At 41.7% G+C, this 17,814-nt stretch overlaps 1 pseudogene; it reads right to left on the bottom strand.

Moving 5' to 3' along the window:
- Positions 1–21: 21 nt before the first annotated feature.
- LOC102534833 (polyunsaturated fatty acid lipoxygenase ALOX15-like) lies at positions 22–16,758 on the bottom strand (annotated as a pseudogene).
- Positions 16,759–17,814: the final 1,056 nt, after the last annotated feature.

Raw genomic sequence — 17,814 nt, 5'->3', positions numbered from 1 at the left:
ATGGATGATCATAGGAAGAAATCAAACTTCCAAGTTTATTTTTGCAAAATTTTAATCAGACACCGAAGTTGGATTTTATTGTTTCCTTTGTTGTCCCTCGTTAAAATGATGAGATTGGTTTTCAGTATTTTTCCAGCTGATTATTTTAATTTGGAGCAAAAGGTGAACATCAAAGGGGTTATAGATATGGATCCCGCCGGCAAAACCCCGAAGCCAAATTCCTCCAGCTGGGAGTTACTTACTTGCGCGGATGATTTTGTAAGTCGGCCATGAAATGAAAATCTTGAGAACTGCTGTGTTAATGGTTGGCTTTGTGTTGTGTCTGGTTTCAGGACAGGTGGGAAATCCTACCTGGTTAGAAAGACGAGTGGTATACTCTTTGCCAGTGTTTGCTTTAGGATCGTTTGGACTACATTCTTTTCCTTCATTAGTCTCAAATATATTTTTCTTGATATTAAGCTCGATTTAGGTTCAAAATCCTATCTGATTCCTGTAGAATAAACTGTGTTATTACCCTGTTCTATTCTTGAAACCCTTTGTATCGGTGGGGCTGTTATCTGCCTTGTGGGAGATCTGAAAGATGAAGGAGAAAGGGGAGGGGGAGGAAGAAATGAGGACGGGGGTCCCTAGGTGGGGCGTCCAGAGTTAAGTGTGATCTCACTAGGCACAGACACTGAAAAGGTGACTCTTTGAGGGTGGGAGTTGGGAAGAGGATGGGGCTCGGGGCGGGCAAGACTGACAGCACTAAGCGGTGGGTGTGGCTTGGCTGGAAGGGGACTGAAGCAGCCAAAGGCTAGGGGTGCTCATATGGCCACACTGTTTTCCACCAGGCTGGGCCGCAGGTATTCATAGGGCAAGTCCAGCTTTGCGTTCCGGATCTCAATGTCCTTATCCAGGGCAGCCAGCTCCTCCCTAAACTTCTTCAGCACAGCCTTGGGCTCAGGGCCTGAAAAATACTCCTCCTCATGCTGACCCAGAGCCACCTGGAATGGAGGGGAAAAGGCAGCTAAGAGCTGGACTGATGCTCAGTTTGGGGTGCCACACCTCCCTGCATCCACCCGCTTTCCTGCGACCCGGGCACCAGGCTCTCACCATAATGGGCTGGCGTCTGCCCAGTTGCCAGGTGATGGACATCTGGAGAGAAGCCTGATGAAAGTTGGGCAGTGTTGCCATCACCACCTCCAGTGTCACATCCTTGGTGGTTGGCGGGGGCAGCCGCATCGTGCAGGGCGCGTTAGGGACCCAAGCGTACCAGTCCAGCTGTGGAGGGGCGGATAGCTACCGTCAGTGTCTGCTAAGCACGGAAATCCCGCGGCCCACCTTCCCACAGCGGCCCTCCCCACTCCAGGCGAAAATGCCCGGCTGCTTGCCGTGATAAGCACCTGGCCCAGGTGACTGGAGGAGTGCTGGCCAGTGCAGGTGAAGATGCACATAGTCACGAAGTGGCAAAGCTGGTGCTTGGACTGTAAGGAGACGGGAAACCCTGCAGTGGGGAGGGAGAGTTAGAAGCTATGAGGCCAGGGACGGAGGCAGAGCTCAGAGGGACCGAGGGGGAGAACAAGAGACGCAAGAAGGACGCCAAGGACTCTTGGTAACTATTGTGGGACGTGCCATGAGCAGGGGTTGGGGTGGAGGCAGTGGGGAGCTCTGCTGAGTGGGTCCCACCCACAGGGTCCTGATGTGGCTCATACAGGCTCACAAGAGCCAATGATGGCAAATGTGCAGATATGTAGCAGGCTGGCTGACATCCCCTTGGAAGCCTCGGTGTGAATATTTACACCATGGAAATGGGCAAAGGCTACAAATTAGGGCATATTTCCCCCTAGAGAGCCAGTTGTTAAACGTTTATACACAACCACTGGTCCCACTGCATCCGTGTACAGGATGGGGACCTGTCTCTAGTTGAGAGCAAAAGAAATTTGGGAAGGCTTTGGGTGTTTTTGTAGGGGTTGGAAATGCTTCTGAATGTTTCCATAGAAGTAGAGAGGATTCTGGGGGTTCCCAGGAGGAACCTCTCGTGTGGGAGATCTCCGGGCTCATCTCACCTCGGTCCTGGGCCCCCAGCAGCCAAACCTCAGTGATCTCCCGACACCAGGTCTGCAGCTCAAGGTCCTCTTTCACAGAGTCGTCTGTCTCATAGTGGAGACTCACAATTCCCGCCACGTAGCTGCCAGCACAGGGACCAGGGCAAGAGGGCTGCGGTTGACAGGGGGCCCGCCGGCCCTCTGCTCCTCGTGGGCACAGCCAGGCCGGGGCTCACCGCCCCCAAACTGGCGCACAGACCTCCTGTTCTCCCAGCCTCCATCCCCACCCCACCCCAGATGTGTCTTCCCCCTGCCTCACCGAGAGATGATTTTCCAGAGCCCCAGGGCATCTTGGGTGTAGAAACAAGACTTGACTCCCAGGAGGCCTCGGTCAGCCAGGTCATCCGGGGGACAGAACGAGCTATACGTTAGAAAGGCTCCCGCTCACTTGAGCAGCTCCACGTGGCCGCTGCCACCTGTGCTCACCACCTGAGGAGCAAGGCCAGTGGGTCAGACAAATCCACCTGCCACACGCAGGGGGAGTGTAAACTCCAGGATCCCCCTTTCTCTCCTCATACCCGGTCAAAAACTCCAAAGTCAGAGACCAGCCCAGTCCTGGCCCGGATGTTGATTTCCATGGTGTATCGCAGGTGGGGGATGAGGAGCTAGAGGGAAGGAACAGGGAAGGGCAGGATCAGAAGACATCAGGGGTCCGTCCCCGCAGGAGAGAAGGGCTGCAAAGCAGGCAAGGTCCCAGGTCTCTCCGCAAAGCAGAGACTGAAGTCCAGTGGCCCCTTGACACTACTGACTTAATGCTCTTTGATAATTGAAAGAAATCATTCTCACTCCTGGGCTTGTATCCAGAAGGAAATCTACTTCAGGATGACACCTGCACCCCAATGTTCATAGCAGCACTATTTACAATAGCCAAAACATGGAAACAGCCTAAATGTCCATCAACAGGGGACTGGATAAAGAAGAGGTGGTATATTTATACAATGGAACACTACTCAGCCATAAAAACCGACAACATAATGCCATTTGCAGCAACATGGATGCTCCTAGAGAATGTCATTCTAAGTGAAGTAAGCCAGAAAGAGAAAGAAAAATACCCCATGAGATCGCTCATATGTGGAATCTAAAAAACAAAAACAAAAACAAACAAACAAACAAAAACAAAGCATAAATACAGGACAGAAATAGACTCATGGACAGAGAATACAGACTTGTGGTTACGGGGTGGGTAGAGGGTGGGAAGGGATAGACTGGGGTTTCAAAATTGTAGAATAGATAAACAAGATTACACTGTATAGCACAGGGAAATATACACAAAATGTTATGATAAATCACAGAGAAAAAAATGTGACAATGAGTGTGTATATGTCCATGAATGACTGGAAAATTGTGCTGAACACTGGAATTTGACACAACACTGTAAAATGATTATGAATCAATAAAAAATGCAAAAAAAATTTAAAAAAATTAAAAAATTTAAAAAAAAAAGAATTTGAACCTAAAAACACAAAAAGAATTTGCTAGTTAGCAATAAAGTGGAGGTGACAGAAAAACATGAGAGGAGGTAAGGCACCAGCAAACTAAAATTATATGCAAATCAGAAGTATGTGGTGGGAGAAAAGATACGGCAAATTGTCTCCAAAAATAGCCCCCAAGTTGGGGGAGGGTATAGCTCAGTGGTAGAGTACATGCCTAGCACGCACAAGGTCCTGGGTTCAGTCCCCAGTACTTCCATTAAAAAAAATAAGTAAACCTAATTACTTCCCTCTGGCAAAAAAAAAAGTCTGTAAGTGTCCTTCCCATCTCTGTAAGCACCACACTACCTACCCATCAAGAGGTGAAGTCTATTTCTCCTCCCATAGTATGAACTAACTTTGGCCAACAAAATGCAGCAGAAGCAACACAGTGCCAGTTCTTAAGGGGCCTGACAGCTTCTGCTTTACTTCTCTTGGAGCCTTGAGTCACCAGGTAAAGAAGCCCTGCTGGAGAGATTGGTCCAGCCAGCCCCTAGCTGTTCTAGACACCTAAGCTGAGAAGCCACACATATGGGTAAAGCCATCCACATCCTCCAGCCCCAGGCCAGCTGACCCAGCCAACACTTCATGGAGCAGACATGAGCTGTTCCTGCCAATCCCTTCCCAAATCACAGACTTAGGAGCCAATAAATAAATGATGACTGCTGTTTTATGCCAAAGAACTTGGGGGAGGTTTACTATGTAGCTATTACTATCCCCTATTGGCTATATAGTAAACTCGGAGGAGGTTTACTATATAGCCAATAGGGGACAGAGCAGACAGACACCGAGATGCCTGTAGGGAGAGTGAAAAGGTTTCTAAGTTTTATCCTTCAGTTTATGCCACACGTAGGCTCAGAACAACCTCCCTCTCCTTTTTTGAGTTAAATTAAGCAAGTCTCTGTTCCCTGCAACAGTAAGAGCCAGACACACATGTCTCTTCCTCTCCTTTCTCTTTGCAGGTGTTTTCATTGTTCAAAGATTCTGGGTGAACATCTCTTAGTTCAGCACATCCCCATTCATTTCCTCACTTATTGAGTAACATCACCTGATTTTTAAAGTGGTTTGTTGTGAAATGCATCACTCAAATAAAAGAGGCAATAAAAATCATTTGTGCAACTTAAATGTAATAATGGAGCGAACAGTCATCTACCCAGTTTGAGAGACAAAACATAGCCAGTCCTTTCCAAGCCTCTGTTTATTCCTCCTCAATTGCCGTCTTGTCTACACCCCCCAGTGCTAACCACTGTGTCACTTTTATGGTGATCGGTCCCATTTTTCCTTTCAGTTTTCCGCCTATGTATGCATCCTGAAATAGTACTCAGTTTTGAAAATCTGAGTGGCGAGCATCAGTCAAGAAGGGTAAGGAAAGGGCGATGCTGCCACTGTTGAAAGAGAAGATAAGCTGAAATGTTTCTGGGTCATGGTCTGGCTGCAGCTTCCTTGGGCATTTGTAAGAGCCTTTTATGGGAAAACCATTGAGTAAGATGATGCGTAACACAGGGCATCAGGGTCAGCACAGGTAAGACATGTGGCAGCACTGTAGCACAGGCCAGGTTGCAGGTGTTCGGCCAGGAGACAGTCAGAGGGAAAGGCTGCTCTGGATTTTCTGCTGACCGTGACTTCCCTCCAACTCCTAGAAGAGGTCAAAGCAGAACATTTCTAGACAGTATGCACAGCAGATCAGGCAGCAGGACATGCAGGAGTGATCAGCATGTGGGTGAAGTACAGAGAAAAATCTGGGCCAGACTCTCTGGGCATTTTATCCTTGATTTAGAAGTTTGCAGGATGGTGCACCCTAACGTTCATAACAGCACTTTTCTACAATAGCCAAGACACAGAAGCAGCCTAAATGTCCATCAACAGATGAATGGATAAAGAAAATGTGGTATATATATACAATGGAACACTACTCGGCCATAAAAAGGAATGAAATAATGTCATTGGCAGCAACGTGGATGGACCAATGGACCTGGAGATCATCATACTAAGTGAATTAAGTCAGAGAAAGACAAACATCATATGATATCATCTATATGTAGAATCTTAAAAAATGACACAGATGACTAATTTACAAAACAGAAACAGACTCATAGACATAGAAAACAAACTTATGGTACTGGAGTTGGGGGAGGGGAGAGGGGAGGGAGGGATAAACTGGAAGTTTGGGATTGACTGATACAAACTACTATGTACAGAATAGATAAAACAACAAGGTCCTACTGTACAGCCCAGAGAATTATATTCAGTGGCTTATAGTAACCTGTACTGAAAAAGAGTATGTGCATGTCTGTGTGTGTGTAACTGAATCACTATGCTGCACACCAGAAACTAACACATTATAAATCAAAAAAATAAAAATTTTAAAAAATCATACCAAAGGAAGTTTGCATGACGGTAGTGGGACTCATGGGGGCGGCAGCCCGCAACCTGTCTCTCTCTGGAGTTGCACGGCTTCAACCTGAATTTGTTTCCTTCTGCATCTAGTGTACAGCTGTCATCCTGGACTCTCCGATCACCCTCGCCCTGAGGATTCCCTTCACTTTTCTCCTGTGTCAGATTCCTGTATGTTGTATCCCATGCCTTCCTCTTGGTTTACAGCACAGCCTCCAGGAGCTTCTTCAGAAAGGATGCATGGGAGGGAAATGCTTTGCAATCTTGTGTACCTGAAAGTGTCTTTATTTACCCTCATGTTGGGTTGATAATTGAGCTGGGTGGAGAATTCTGGGTTGAAAATCATTCTGTTTCAGAATTTTGAAGGGATTGCTCTATTGTCTTCTTAACTTCCAGTGTTATTCATCAACCAATGCAGAGCCAAATCTGATTCCCGATCTCCATCTCTCTTTTTCTCTCTCAAAGATTTTTCTAATGAAAAAGTATAGTTGAGTGGGGAGGGTATAGCTTAGTGGTAGTGTGTGCTTAGCATGCACAAGGTCCTGGATTCAATCCCCAGGACCTCCACTAAAAAATAAATAAATAAATAAATAAATAAATAAATAAATAAATAAATAAATAAATAAAAGAAAATAAAAATTACTTAAAAATACATAAAGAAACTTAATTACCTCCGCCCTCAAAAAAATTTTTTTTAAGTATAGCTGATTTACAATGTTATGTTAGTTTCCGGTGTACAGCATAGTGATTCAGTTATACATCTATACATATTCTTTTTCATATTTTTTCATTACAGGTTATTATAAGATATTGAATATAGTTCCCTGTGCTACACAGCATAAAATTATTATTTATCTATTTTATGTGTAGTAGTATCTACAAATCCCGAACTCCTAATTTATCCCTCCCCTCTCTTTCCCCTTTGGGAACCATAAGTTTGTTTTCTATGTCTACAAGTCTGTTTCTGTTTTGTAAATCAATGAAGTTAGAATACTCCCTTACACCATACACAAAAATAAATTCAAAATGGCTTAAAGATTTAAACATAAGATAGGACACCATAAATCTCCTAGAAGAGAATACAGGCATTCTCTGACATAAATCCCAGCAACGTTCTCCTAGGTCAGTCTGCCAAGGTAATAGAAATAAAAGCAAAAATAAACAAAGGGGACCCAGTGAAACTTACAAGCTTTGCATAGCAAAGGAAACCATAAACAAACTGAAAAGACAAACTATGGACTGGGTGAAAATATTTGCAAGTGATGCAACTGATGAGGGTTTAATTTCCAGAATATACAAACAGCTCAAAGTTTTTAAATCTCTTCACCCCAGTGTTCTGAAATTTCATGATAGTGTCTTGGTAGGTCTCTCTTCATCTTTTCTTCTGGGCATTTGAAGGACCTGAGTTGCTTGCCTTGTATATATTTTTCCATATTGTGGTAAATTGAGTTTGTTAACATTTAGGGATCCTGCATCCATATTCTGAAATTAAGATTATCAGGCTTTATTCTGGTTTTATAAAATAAGAAATATGGAGATTTGAGGATGGACAAACCTGAGGTGGAGCCTGAGTTCCATGTGTAGCTTTGGGCAATTTATTCTTCCTAACTTGAAGAGGGATGCCCACTGGGAAATGAGCCAATTAAACCTCACAGAACCTGGAAAGGTTTAGCCCTTGGAGATTCAAGGTAACACAAAAACTGTAGGTGAGACAGGAAGCTAAAATGAGGAGGTACTTGGAAGTGTGTTACTGAGAGACCAGACCACTAAACCCCCATGAATCCCACATTTGCAGGCTGGCACCTTCCACACTGCGAGAGACAGGAGGCTTATCTTATGAAGAAATGAGAGGTTCCAGGGTTGGGGAGACCAGGTTGAGTAGAGGGAGTGGGGTGAGGTATTGCACTGAACACAGGAAGATTAAGTGAAACTTGACACCAAGTGATGGGGACCTCAGTCCTTCCCTAACCTGCTCCTAGATTTGCGAGCAGCTCAGACTACTGAAGCAGGAAACGGGACAGTCCTTTTCTGCAGAATGAAACCCCTCCAGAGAAAAGCCCTTCTTGCTCTAACTAACAGGTGAGGGTAAACCCAACAACAGAGCCCTTTCACGTACCGATTTCCCTGTATGAGGCCCGCATACTCACAGCTTCCAGAGTTGTAATTCCGCACACATGTGGGAAGAGATAGCCAAGGAACATGAGACATTTGAAGAGAAACCCTAAAATGAGAGAAAACAAATAAAAGGATTTTTATTCTTTTATTATAACTAAGTTTTATAACTTTTAAATTATATAACATAAATTTATTATAACTTATTCCTTTAACTTTACTATAATTTATATTATGACAATAAAAGAAAATGAAAGGAAATAAAAGAGTAAGCTGAAATAGTTCGAGGGGGAGGAAAGATGTAGAATAAACTCTGTAAAATACCCTCTTGAAAGAGGTGAACACTTGTCCCTTCTCCTGATGTTTCTTTGATGAGGAAGCTTCATCCATGTAAAGGTCCAGGTCTTGGGGCAATGAGAAATCTCACTGGTAATTAGGGGAAGAATAAAAGGGAACCCTTGACTCGGCTCCTCCGTTTTCTTTCCTTCTTGGGAGCCGGTGGGCCCGCGGGGACCATGAGTTCTCAGTTACCGCCCTCCGAGCTTCTAATTGAACAGAGAGGGGCGGGAGGCTCAGCTGAGGAGTGTGTTTTACTGACTATTATTGCTTTAGAACAGGTTACCCCAAAATGTAAAGGTTTAAAACAAACATCTTAATTTGCTCCCAGATTCTGTGGGTCAGAGATCCAGATGAGGCCAGCAGAAAAGGCCGGTCTCTGTTGCACAACCTCTGGGGCCTCCGTTGGGAAGCCTCCAGGGCTGGAAGGCCCAACTGCTAGAGGCTGGACTCACGTGGAGACACCTTCACTCCCCACTCTGGCGTCTGATGTGGGCTGTCTGCTGAGCCCTCCGCTGGAGATACTGACCACAGCACCTACACGTGGCCTCTCTGCCACCTGCGCTCAGACTTCAGAAACAAGGCTGAAGGGCAAGCATTTATTCCGACCTGGTCTCAGAATTCACATTTCCATCATTTCCATCACACTCTGTTGATTACAAGTGAGTTACAAATCTGCCCAGGTTCCAGGCGAGGGAAGAACACAGACCTCACCACCACCACCTTTCAGTGGACAGAATGTCAAAGACTTTGTGGACATTTTCTAAAACCGCGTCAGAGCATAATCTTAAAAACCCTACCATCCGATGCAAAGGACAAGAACATTAAGAAATAAATGAGGAATACAATTGAAAAGCTAACAAAGTTTCTCCCAACTGTACTTCCAAGCACCTATGGGCTGTAATGTAAGGGAACTCAAGGCGGGAGGGTCCAGCTCAGTGGTAGAGTGCCTGCCTAGCATGCATGAGGTCCTGGGTTTGATCCCCAGTACCTAATTACTCCCCTCCCCCACCAAATAAAAAAGGAGAACGGGAACTGAGCTGCCTCCCACAGCCGAAAGACTAGCAAGGGGGAGACAGGGACAACTCCCCCATGCCCCTCCCCCAACACCCCTCCAACAGCCTCCCCCCAACCAGCGCCCCTCCATCCTTCTAAGACCACCTCCTCAGCAAGCCCCAGCAAGCCTCCAGGAAAGCGAGCCCCACAATGAGTCCCAACCCCAGTTTCTTTAGGTCTTTGCCAAAAAACAAGAAAATCTCAATAAGCTAGGCTTAATTTCAGGACGCAGAAAGGGACAGACACACGTGGAAGGCTTTTCTAACGTTCTCCCCTCCATCCCCAAGCTAAATCAGAGCTAAGAGGTATTCAAATAATGTCCATGCAAGTTTTAACCCTCCACAGCTGAGATAAATTTTTTTTCACCCCTTTGAGGATTTCTGACGCTCCACCTTCCTGAAAGGCTACCTACCTTGGGCTCAGGAAAAACAAGCAGGCAGGTTCAAGGGCAACCTCCTTCCCCTCTAATTCTTGAATAGCAATAAAATTTAAGTAAGCAAAGCTGAAGAGGACTTACGGTCAAAGAGCTCAAGTAGGAATTCTACAAACAGTGAAGTTCTTCCTTTGTTGCAACATTTATCTTTTGCAAAGAGGGTAGAACTTTGTGCTTATTTGTTTAATATGTAGTCTGTCATCTCTAGTTTTTTCTCCAGGAAGAAACAAACAATTTTATGGCTAGCGGCAGGCTGTCTTTACGCATATAAAAAGGAATTTAAACAGTGTTCCCTCAGAGTCATCAAGAAGGAGTATTTTGAGTCCCTGTAACAGAAACCCACTTAAGCCAGCTTAAATTTGTGAAGGAAATTGTATTTTAAGAAACCTATGGTTACTCACAGAACTCAACAGCAGAGATAGCTGAGCCTCAAGATCAGGCTGAGACAAGGCTGGAACCAGGGACCAGAGCACTTCCGGGGGACACAGGAACCCCTCCTTATCTCATCAGGCCAAGCTGAAGTCTCAGCCTTTACTTCCAAGTTCTTGGGAATAATTAGCCAGCCCCACTCAGGTGCTTATCTCTAAAGCAATCAACTACACCCAGGAAAATGATGTCAACCTGGCTCTTCTTGTTAAACTGTGGATAGAGGGAGATCAAATTCCCAGAAACCTGGGGATGGAAACAGACTGACAGATGAGCGAGTCCTTTGGGTGACTCAGAGCCGCTAAGCCTTACAGTAATAAAGCTTAGAGGAGAAAAAAAAATACAGTGGAGAAGGGGCAGACTTCTTGATTTGGCTAGATATTCTGGACACTCCCTTTTGGGTGGATGAGACTGGATTGGATCACAAGCATCCTGGCTATTTCTAGATCTAGCAACTAGGTGCAGCCAGTGCCCCCAGGATTCTGTCTGAGGTCATCTTCACACAACCATCCTTGGCCACTTTCATCTCTTCCGATGCCCTCAGATACCATCTGTATGCTGAGAGCGGGGCCATTCAACTAGAGGCACCAGAATGGATCCAGCCATGAGAATCCTGAATAATTCAGATCAATCGACTTTAGTGCGGTGAGTGAATCGGACGCAGGTCGGAGTAGTTGGGCAAAGGCGGACATATTAGGATCCTGCTGCAATAGCCCAGACAGCTTCAACAGGGGGAAAGATTGTGGAGAGGCAGAGAAAATAAAGGATCTGAGAGGCATTTAAGGGAGAAAATCAACAGGGCTTGAGAAAGGTTGGAGGAGGTAAAAGTGACTCCGAAATTCTGGCTTGCATAACTAGTACACAAAGAAAATGATTCACAGACATTGGGAACATTGGAATGGGATCAGGTTTGGGGAGGAAGATAATGAGGACAGATTGAACGTGTTGAGACAGAGGTTGTCTTCTAATATCTAAATGTTGATACCCAGCAGATAATTGTGTCCAGGGATCCTCAGTGGAGATGTAGGGCCTGGGGGTGCCAAGGTAATCTTAATCCCTAACCCCATGCAGTGCCCTAATCCAGCCTGAACTTGCATGACAGCCTCGTGACTGCCCTGCCCAATCCACTGGTCTCCTCCAATCTATTGACACAGAAACTCAGCTGGGGTAGGGTTAGTGTGTGCTTCGCATGCATGAGGTCCTGGGTTCAATCCCCAGTACCGCTATTAAAAAATAAATAAATAAACCTAATTACCTCCCCCTGCCAAAAAAAATTTTTAAATAATTAAACCTAATTACCACCCCCCCAAAAAAAGCTTTAAAAAAAGAAATTAAATAAATTTTAAAAATTTAAAAAGAAACTATGATGAGTGTCCCAAAATGTCACTCCGCAGTTTGAAACCCTTTCCATTAATTTCATAATAAAATTTCCCAGCAAGGCACACATACCTAGTGTTTCCCTGGCTATGCCAGACTGTGGATACAACAAAAGGTCAGATAATAATCAACCTGCCACTGGTATGAATGGGCAGAACTTAGTAGGGCACAATCATAAAATCTCTCTTTGTTTAATTGAAGTCTAGTTGATTTACAATGTTGTGTTCCATATATATAGCATAGTGATACAGTTACATATTTACATATATATATTCCTTTTCTTATTCTTTTTCATTATAGGCCATTACAAGGTATTGAATATAGTTCCCTGTGCTGTACAGTAGGACCTTGTTGTTTATCTATTTTATATATGGTAGTTAGTAACTACAAATCCCAAACTCCCAATTTATCTCTTCCCATCGCCACTTTCCCCCCAATAACCATAAGTTTGCTTTCTATGTCTGCAATTTTGTCTGTTTTGTAAATAAGTTCATTTCTGTCCTCTCTCTCTCTCTCTCTCTTTTTTTTTTTAGATTCCACATGTAAGTGATATCATATGGTATTTTTCTTTCTGGCTTACTTCACTTAGAATGACCATCTCCATGCTATGAACACTGGAGTGCACATTGTCTTTTTGAATTAGAGTTTTCTCTGGGTATATGCCCAGGAATGGAATTGCTAGATCATAGGGTAAAAAAATTTTCAGTTTTTTAGGGAATCTCCCTACTATCTTCCATAATGGCTGCACCAAACTACATTCCCACCAACATTGCAGAAGGGTTTCCCATTCTCCACACCCTCTCTAGCATTTATTGTTTGTAGACTTTCTAATGATGGCCCCCGGTTGAGGTGATACCTTATTGTAGTTTTGATTTACATTTCTCTGATAACTAATGATATTGTCAATTAATCTTGACAAAGGAGGCAAGAATATACAATGGAGAAAAGGTCTCTTTGACAAGTGGTGTTGGGAGAGCTTGACAGCTGCATGTAACTCAATGAAATTAGAACACTCCCTCATACCATACACAAAAATAAACCCAAAATAGCCTAAAAACTTAAGACAAGACACTATAAACCTCCCTGAAGAGAACATAGGCAAAACATTCTCTAATACAAATTGTAGCAGTGTTTTCCTAGGGCAGTCTACTGAGGCAATAGAAATAAACAAATAGGACCTAATTAAACTTACAAGCTTTTGCAGAGCAAAAGAAACCATAAATAAAGCAAAAAAGACAACCTACAGAATGGGAGAAAATATTTGCAAATGATGCAACTGACAAGGGCTTAACTTCCAGAATATATAAACAGCTCATACAACTTAATAACAAAAAGCCAAACAACCCAATCCAAAAATGGGCCAAAGACCCAAACATTTCTCCAATGAAGACATACAAATGGCCAATAGGCACATGAAAAAAAACTCTTTATGTTTAACTCTCCACCGTCCTAGGACTTGCTGTTTAATATCTCCTTTCTATACCTCTCGATTATATTACAACCTGTGGCTTTCTGTTAAATTTTTATTGAAATACAAGGTACATATAGAAAAGTACACATATGTGTATACAGTCCAATGAATTTTTACAAACTGAATTGACCTGCTTAATTAGCATTCAAGTTTCATAGCTTTTTGTGTCACTTTGGTTGTTAAAATAATGATAATTTCAGATATTAAAATGTCTAGTCTAATCTATTATCAGATTTGCATTTTTATCTAATTCAAAGCTTATACACTTTCCCCCTGCTCAGGCCTGACTGAGACTCAGAAACCCTGCAAAAAGGAAAATGGAGGTAGTGGGCTGCATCTTCAAGTATTTTCTTCCTTCTTTTTCCCTTCCTTCCTCTCCCATTTATTATACAGCTCTGGCTCCTCCAGAATTTTTACAATTTTACAAATAAAGAAGTTGAAGCACAAAGAAGATGAAATAACTTTCCTGAGTCACACATCTAGTAAGGGTGAAGCCAGGTCTGCAAACACAGAATGTCTGGATCCATAGCCTGTACTCTTAATGAGTGTCCTGTACTGCCTCTCTACACAGTAGTGCTGTGTGCTTGGCTGCAACTTCTAGCTAACTCTATTCTAAGGTTACTTAATTGTATTTATCTACAGAACAGACTTCAAGTTTCAATAAACTTCATGAAATGGCCAAAGGATTCAAAATATGTACTATATAGCTGAATTTAAAAAGGAAAAAAGAATGAAAGACTAAAAGGAAGGAAGGGATAAATGAACAAAGGGAGGAGAGAAGGGAGAGAGGAGGCAAGGAAGAGAGAGATAAAGAGGGCCAGAGGAAGTGAGGAAGGAAGGAGGGAAAACTGGTCTCAGAATTACAAGACATGACCAGAACTGAAAATTTAAATCTACAAGCATTGTGAGAAATATTAAAGAACACCTACATAAATGGAGAGGTATACCATGTTCACAGATCAGCAGACTCAATATAGTTAAGATGTTAAGATATCAGTTCTTCCTAGACAAGCATATGTAGAATAGATAAACAAGATTATACGGTATAGCACAGGGAAATATATACAAGATCTTGTGGTAGCTCACAGCGAAAAAAAAATGTGGCAATGAATATATGCATGTTCATGTATAACTGAAAAATTGTGCTCTACACTGGAATTTGACACAACATTGTAAAATGACTATAACTCAATTAAAAAAGTTTAAAAAAAAAGATGTCAGTTCTCCCTAAATTGATCTATAGATTAGCGCAGTACCAGACAGCTATTTTGTAGAAATGGACACACCGAATCTCAAATAAAATAGAAATGTAAAGTATCTAGAATATCCAAAACAATTTGGAAAACTAAGAACAAAGTTGGAGGACTTAAACTACCTGAACCTTCAAGACTTACTACGGAACTAGCTAACTATAAAGCTAAGCTACTCTACTATTACATATTAATATATATTAATATATGAAACAGTATTATATATTATTAGCAGTATGATATTGGCATAGTAGACAAAGAGTGCAGATATAGACCCACACATATAAGGTCAATTGATCAACAAAGGTTCTGAGGTAATTTAGGTCAGTCTTTTCAACAAAAGATTAGTCTTTTCAACAAAAGATGCTGAAATAATTGGGTATCCATATACAAAAGAATGGATCTCAACCCTTACCTCATACCATATACAAAGATAACTCAAAATAAATTATAAACTGCAATATAAAAATTGAAACTGTAACACTTTCAGACATAAATATAGGAGAATGTTTTCTTTATTCTGGCTTGGGTAAAGTTTTCTTAGGTAGGATCAAAAAAAATCAACTACAAAAGAAAAAAATTGATAAGACTTCATCAGATTTCATCAAAATGTAAAACTTGTTTCATTCAAAAGACACCGTTAAGACAATGAAGAGACAAGCCACAGACTAGAAGAAAATATCTGTAAAACATATATCTAATAAACAACTTGTATCCAGAATATACAAAGGACTTTTACAACTCCATAATAAGAAGACAGACAACCCAATAAAACAAAATAGGCCAAATATTTTAACAGACACATTACCAAAGATATGCAAATGGCAAATAGACACATGAAAGGATGTTCAACAACGTCAGTCACCAGAAAAAAGCAAATTAAAATGAGAATGACTAAAACTTAAAAGACTGTCAATACCAAGTGTTGGTGAGGATGAAGAGCATTGCTGTTGGGAAAGTAAAATGGTACAACTACTTTGGAAAACAGTTTGACAGTTTCTTATAAAGTTAAACATATATTTACCATATGACTCAGCAATTCCACCCCTAGGTTTTTATCCAAGAGAAATGAAAATGTGTTCACACAAAGACTTGATGATGTATATTCTTAGAAGTGGTAAATCATATTCAAAGCAGCATTATTCATAAAGCCAAAAACTGGAAACAATCCAAGTGTGCATCAACAGGTAATTAGACAAACAAATGTGGTACTGCAACACAATGGACCATTACTCAGCAAAAAAACAAGAACAAAAGCAAAGGGATGAAATGAAGATGAAATAGATACACTTCCTTCTATACTTCCTAAGTACAGCTAAAAACTATGGACGTGATATATATAACAAACATAAGAAGACTCTAAAAGGTAGAGATAAGAAGGTAGACCAGGTAGGGAACTTAGGACCTCGGGAAAAACATGGCAGTGAGTTCCCTGGGTTTTCTTTTTGCCTTATATATCCAGGTGCTGGAGAAGCTGCCAACCTGGGAACACCAGTGGGCACAAACAAAATAATCCTCAAGAAATCCCTCTGGGAAAAGGAAGAGGAAAGGAACAAACCAGCAAGACAGAAAACTTTAAGATGTAATCACTCTATCCCAGCCAAACACCATGGAAAGAATCACAGACCCATCACCACACCATCGGTAAATGCTACACGGGGAGCCCTGACTTCCATTCTTGCCTGGCTGGAATAAGGCACCTCTAACTGCCCCTTGCTGGGGGTGGTCTCAGAGAAGAGTGGGTGGAGATCTAGGACTTTCATCCCCACTTGGTATTGATGGGGCTTCCCTTCCAAAATGTCAGGGGAGAGATCACATGGAGATCATAAACTTCCATCTCCATCCAACATCCACCACCCTCCCGCCACCAACCAGAGTCAGAGGAGGCCTAGGGGGTTGGCACAGTAGATTAAAAAACATGATTCCACTATATGCAAGAACATCATGCTGAATGGGAAAAAAAAAAGCCAATCACAAAAGGCTACATACTATGACTCCATTTACATAATATTCTAGAAATGACAAAATTACAGAGATGGAGAACAAATTAGTCGATGCCTAGGGTCAGGGATGTTGAGGGGAGAAGAGAGAATGTGAAACCAGGGAGATCTTTCGGCTAGTGGAATTGTTTTGTATCTCATTTGCAACGGTGGTTACACAGATCCACACGCATGAAGAATGGCATAAGACTATACACACCCATGGTACCAGAATCAGTTTCCGGGTTTCGATCTTGTACTGTAGTCAACGTTAAGATGCACGTGGGACTTCTTTGTCCGACCTTTGCAATTTCCTGTGAATATTTTAAATATTTCAAAATACAAAGTTTTGAAAAAGGAATGAACTACTGATACCCATAATAATGTAGATGAATCACAAAGACATTATGCTGAGTAGAAAAAGCCACCTAAACAAAACAGTATATATGATACTATTTATATGACTCTAGAAAAGACAAATTCAACCCATGGTAACAGAAAGCAAACCAGTGGGGCCAAGGAGGCTGACTGGTGTGGGGCACAAAAGAACACTGTGGGGTAATGAAAATGTTGCATATATTTTCATGGTCAGAGATATAAGGTCAAAACTCATGGGAATGTATATTTACGATAAATGCATTTTATTGTACATAAATGATACCTTATTAAAGTTGATTTAAAATCACTTCACAAGTGGACCAGAAAGAGAAAGAAAAATGCCATATGATATCACCTATATGTGGAATCTAAAAAAAAAGAAAAATAAGGACACAAATGAACTGCTTATTATTTATAACTTAGATGTCTGATTTCTTGAATATGTATAACCACATTTGACTGTCCTTTATGACTGGATTATCACATTCTGTTGATTCTTATTACATAGTTGGCTTTATTCTTTTGATAACTATGTAAGTTTATAAAAATTAAAGCTCTAATCTGTTCTTAGAAACAACGATCAGTACATATAGGTAAACTAAAAAAAATTATGCAGTATATTGTATATATGTATTTACATGCAATACAATGTATATATGCGGTCAAACTGTAATAATTCTACCTAATAAAACTGAAAAAGGGAAAAAAATCACTTCACAATAAAACAAAAAAGGTCGTCAAATCATATAACGATGAATAACAAAAGAAGAAAATATTTTAATGTATAATAAAATATTCAATGGTATGTTTTTGTTATAAAATATGGCCATTTGAGTATAAGGTGGCTGAGAAAGTCAGATCCAATTGTGATACCCAAAATGGACACACAAATCTTGCTAACACCGACCCTTTGTCTGTATATATCCTCCAAAGTAATATTCCTAAGTTGTATACCTTCATATTACCCTCAAAGACTGAGAGGTGGAACCTTAAAGACCTATTTGTGTTGATCAGTTAATTCACCAACTGTGTAGAGGCGTATCCCACCT

The sequence above is a fragment of the Vicugna pacos genome, chromosome 16 (assembly GCF_048564905.1).
Source record: "Vicugna pacos chromosome 16, VicPac4, whole genome shotgun sequence".
In the NCBI taxonomy this organism is placed as follows: domain Eukaryota; kingdom Metazoa; phylum Chordata; class Mammalia; order Artiodactyla; family Camelidae; genus Vicugna; species Vicugna pacos.
Note: the sequence above shows the minus strand (reverse complement) of the source record. Positions and strands in the feature narration are given on the sequence as shown.